Source organism: Malus sylvestris, chromosome 7, assembly GCF_916048215.2.
Source record: "Malus sylvestris chromosome 7, drMalSylv7.2, whole genome shotgun sequence".
NCBI lineage: Eukaryota > Viridiplantae > Streptophyta > Magnoliopsida > Rosales > Rosaceae > Malus > Malus sylvestris.
In genome coordinates, this window is record NC_062266.1 from 26,734,974 (window position 1) to 26,740,973 (window position 6,000).

Here is a 6,000-nt window from a genome sequence, read left to right on the forward strand (position 1 = left end):
TTCTGCTTAAGCATCTGGTACATGTATTAATATTGCACCACTACTCTCATTCAATTATATTCTATAATTCTATAACAAGACTATTAGAGAAACTTACATCTAACGAGTTTACCGTCATATGACATTTTGATCTAATGATGCATTGTTATGTATAAGTTATATTCAAATTATAGACCTAATTCCTTTTGTACCGAATAAGACTATAGACCTACGTGGACTGACTCCCATGCAGGCAGGCAGATTGCATATATTTTAGATGTGCAGTAGCTGTCGAAGAATGAGACTAAAATAAAAACAAATAAAACTATTTTTCCAGGAAGCAACCTGGAAAGAGTGGGGATTGATTAGTTAAAACCGTTTTTCCAGTTTCCTGGTCTTCCAAACAAGAACCAAACTAGTGACTGACTTGATAAACTAGGGTTTACTTCTAATGTCATCAATCTTCACAAGACTCACAAATGGACGCTTCTAAAATGATTCCTTGCTCACCAAAATGTTAAGACAAATGTTAAAAATGGCTGACCTATGTAAGTATACGTGCGATTGTTAATCGTTTAATATACTTAAATTCCACATGCATTTACGACTGAGGAAAATCTCCTCATGTGAGTTCTTCGGCTGTTGCAAATTTCTAAAAGTAAGAAAATAACACTTATTTGAAATATTTTCCCAAAGACGGTGCAGTTAACCAAAAAATGTTCTTCACTGTTGTGACAAATTCTCAATTACGTAGGTAAGATTGTCAATTATCGATGATGAACGGCTAATTTAGAATTTGTCAAAGTTATGCACCTATAAATCAAACAATAATAATTATTGTGTGCAGCTATATTTGACTTGCATGCATGATTCACTGATCAACGGCTGAACGAGCGAGAAGAGAATCCCAGTCTCTCGGTTGCCACCATTGTTAAACTTCATTAATAATTAAGCTTTACCAATATTGGCAATGGGGTTGATCAGATATGAAATATCATCAGTGCACTAATGAGTAAGTTAGCTCTCCACGTACGAATGCATGTGTTATATATAGTATGAATTAGCGATAAGATTAATACTTCATGAATTTAAATATACGGATCATAAACGAATTAGATTAATAATACTTCATCTTGTTACCATTTTCCTTATGCATCTGGTACGTGTATTAATATTGCACCATTAATCTCATTCAACTATATTCAATAATTCTATAACAAGACTAGTAGAGAGAGACTTACATCTATTAACAATTGAAGAATAAAGGTTGAGAGTGAAAGGGAGAGAGAAAGAGAGAGAGAACAACATATTCTACTGATTGAATGTATTACAATCCTTATCTCACAGTGGTGGCTACCAATTCCTTATATAGCCAAAATATATGTCACAATCACTACAATACCCTTCTAACAACCACAACTATATATATTAACAAACTATTTCACTCACACACTGCCAAGTGTCATGACAGTTATATCAGCTATTACTTCCCCCTCAAACTGAGCTTGGAGCAGCCGAGTGAAGTTTGAATTAATCATGTTCCTGAAGCTGTTATGAAATACCAAGGCCAAGATTTCTGCGATGCCTCAAGAATATTGGACTATGAAGCCCTTTTGTAAACATATCTGCAACTTGATCCTCAGTTGGTATATATTGAACAATCAGATCTCCTTTTTGCACTTTCTCTCTAAGAAAATGATAATCAGTATCAAGATGTTTGATTTTAGAGTGGAAGACTCGATTGGAGCTTAAAGCCAAGGCACTCAAATTGTCACAGTGTAACATTGGAAGAACTGAAAGTACCTTATTCATGTCTTTAAACAAAGATCGAATCCAAAACAAATCAGTAGCAGAGTGTGATAAGGCTTTATACTCAACTTCTGTGGAATTGTGTGATATTGTAAACTGTTTTTTAGATTGCCATGATATAGGATTACATCTCAAGTAAATCACAAAACCAGTAATCGACCTTCGAGTATTAATGTCTACAGCCCAATCTGAGTCAGAATAGGTAGTAAGATTGAATTATGCACTTTTTTTATAATGTAAGCCACAATCAAGTGTTCCTTTTAGATATCGTAATATGCGTTTAACCAGATGCATATGAAGATCAGTTAGAGATGTCATAAATTGGCAAACCATGTTGACAGCATGTGCAATATCTGGCCTAGTAAATGTCAGATATTGAAGAGCCCTCACCAAAATTTTGTAATGACCAGGATCCGAGAGTGGAATACCTTAATTCTTTCTCTAGTGCTGTGTATGAGGCTTGGATGGTGTGGATGTGGGCTTACAAGTCTTCATCCCTACTTTCTTCAATAAATCTTTTGCATATTTAGACTGACTGATAACCAGTGAACCATCTTCTTTGTATTGAATATGTAGACCAAGGAAGAAAGTTAGCCTGCCTATGTCTTTGAGATCAAAAACTGCTTCAAGATCTTGTATAACTACTTGAATTTTGGCAAAGTTAGACCCTGTGAGTATTATATCGTCAACATACAAAGAGAAGAATAAATCACCTTCATCAACTTTCATAAACATACTAGTATCAGACAATGAAGTTTTGAATCCCAGAAATGGAAGATAGCTAGTGAATTTCGAATTCCATGCTCTCGGAGCTTGTTTAAGTCCATAGAGGGACTCAACAAGCTTACACACATAATCTAGACAAGAGGAATCCACAAATCCTTGTGGCTGCATCATATATATTTCTTCCTTAAGATCACCATGTAAAAAAGCATTTTTAACATCCAATTGTCTCAGATTCCATCCATATTGAACAATAAGAGTTAAACTAATTCTCACTAAGTGTGTCTTATAATTGGACTAAATGTTTCAAAGTAGTCCAATCCTTGCTCTTGTGTATAGCCTTGTGCAACTAACCTCGCTTTGTATCTCTAAATAAAGCCATTCAAGTTCTTCTTTACTTTATACACCCATTTGTTTCCAATTATAGTTCTGTGAGATGGTGGTGGAACCAAAACTCATGTGCCCCGAGCTTTTAGAACATTATATTCTTCTTGCATGGCTAATTGCCACTCATATTTGGTTGATGTTGCTCGAAATGTTTTTGGTTCCTCAACTTCTTGTATATTAGCTAGAAATGAGAATCCACCAGAAAGTATATCACATCAATTTTCACTAGAACAATAGTCCATAAGTTGTAATGAATTCAACTCAGGCAATAAAGTAACTTAAGTAGCATAATTGTTTTTGGAAATTGCTCCTGTTTGTAATCAAGTTTGGATACCATGTTGCCTATTATGCTGCATTGGAGTAGGAGATGAATCAGTTGATCCAGATAATGGTAGTATTACCTGAAGTTGTGCTGGATTTAGGACATGAAGCAAATAAGGTGTATCACTAGAAGGAGAAAGAGTAAGACTATTTGCTGATGTTGGTCAAGGATTCGAGCTTTGAGACTGTGGTGTATAATGAGTTGCAAAATTACTAGGTGATATATCATTCAGTGACATTCCAGAAATAGTAGGATGAATTGCATCTGAATGTGAGATTGCCCTATTCCTATTCCTAGATTGATAACTTGAATTGGGGCAATGGTATTGGAACTGGCACAATGACATGTGAAGGTTGAGACCCCTCATTCACAGACTGAGCACTTCTGTGAGTTAAACCCAATTTTGCAGGAAACACTTACTCCTCAAATATAACATGCCTTGATATAACACATTTCTTAGTCTGCATATCATAACATATAACTCTCTTATATCCCATTGCATAGCCTAGGAAGATACACATTTTTTATCTGCATTGTAGTTTATTAACATTATAAGGTCTTATCCAAGGAAAAATTGTTGTCCCAAAAATCTTCAAAAATTGTAACTCAGGAACCTTATTATATAACAACATATATGGAGACTTAAATGACAGATATTTACATGGCATTTTATTGATCAAAAACACTGCATGAGAACAGGCAAAATACCAGAACTTATTGGATAGACTAGCAGCATTGAGAAGAGTCAATGCAATTTCTATTATGTGTCTGTGTTTTCTCTCAGATACTCCATTCTGTTGAGGAGTGTAGGGGTAAGAAATAAACTGCATAATACCTTTATCAGCCAAAAAGTATGTAAAGCACTTGCTGGTGTATTCACCTTCACCATCTATTTGAAGTCCCTTAATTGACATCCCAAATTGAGTATGAACAAAATTATAAAATTTAACGAAGATTGCATACACATCTGACTTACTGCACATAGGAAATATCCACACAAATCTTGTATATTCATCCACAAAAAGTACATAGTATCGATATCCTTCTAACGATTTTACAGGAGATGATCCCCAAATATCAGTGTGTACCTTCTCAAAAGGAACTAAACATCAGTCACTTTTAACAGGAAATGGAATTCTTGACATTTTTCCTTGAATACAAGAAATACAAGAGATGTGTTTATCATCTAAACTATGCATTACTCTAAACTGATTCAACATTGCAGACAGAATATCATGAGTAGGATGCCCCAACCTTTGATGCCATATACTCGATTTCACCATTTTTCCCAAGCAAGCAACGAGATCCTTTATAACAGATTGTACACCTCTTGACTTGTGAATCACAGGTATATGAAACAATTCTTCTGGCTTACTCTTTCCGTGATACACTACCTCCCTTGTCTTCTTGTCCTGCACATAAAAATCATATTCATCACATATAAACTAGCTTTTATTATCTGCACAGAGTTGTTTGACTGAAAGTAGACTCCTCGCAATGTGTGGAACATGAAGAATTTTATTAAGACTAAGATAATGATTATCAGTTTGAATTATAGTTGACCCAGTATGTTGAATTGGTAAACTGGAACCATTACCAATGGTTATTTTCTCAAAGCCTTGAAAATGAGCAACTTGAGTGAAAGAAGATATATCAGCAGTCATATGATGGGATGCACCTGAATCTACAATCCATGAATCCTGAGGAACAAATTGAGCTGCTTGTTGTGCATTCATTACTGATAAGGATTGTGGTGGTGGCTGTCCTTGAAAAGAATAATTCGCTCTATGAAAACAATCAAGTGCATAATGTCCCCTCTTACCACAAATCTGACATTCAACCACAAAACCAACAGTAGAAGTGTTTGTATTTCTATGGAAGCAATTGGCAGCTGTGTGACTCTTCTTATTGCAGATCTGGAATTCAATTATAATAGGTGTTCTTGTTTCAGTAGTACCTATCCAAGAACCATTTCCATTATGAACTTGTCTCGAACTACCTGAGTAATAAGAATTCCCATTGTTGTGTCCCCTTCCTTGAAAACCATTGTTGTTTCTATATCCATTGCCTCTGTATTGAGCTTCATTATAAGATCTATATCCATTGAGCTTCATTATAAGATCTATATCCATTATTTGAGGACTATGATTTGAAACCTTGTTGATTTCCAGAGTTAGAATGACTCACAAGACCATAACCATTTTGACTTGGTAAATGAGACACTGATGTATCTGGATAGAATGTTTGAGAATCACACGGACCAATTGATGGATGAGTAATTGGACCATATGGTTGTTGTACAATAATTCCCCCTGTGGTGGCAGGAATATGATTATGTCCCTGAGTATTAGAAGAAGATGCACCAGATGATTACCCTTGATTATACATGTTAGAACCAGAACCCATACCAGTAGTGATATTAGAACTAGCACCTTAAACATAGAGAGCAGACCTACTTTGAGACAACAAATTCATTTCTCCTTCAATCTCCTTTTTAGCATCAAGTAGTTGAGCACGAAATTCCCTCAAGGTAATAGATGATTCCCTTACCAATATAACAATTCTAATAACAGCATACTCCTTTGGTAAACCAGCCAAACCAGCAATCATGACATCATTCTCAGAAATTACTTCTCCTGAAGCAGTTAATTGATCCCTAATATTTTTCAACCGCAACAAATACTTATAAATGTTATATGTACCCTTCTGAATTGTATGCAACTCAGTCTTCAAGTGATTCACTCGAGATTTAGACACTAAGGCATATCTTTCAATAAGAT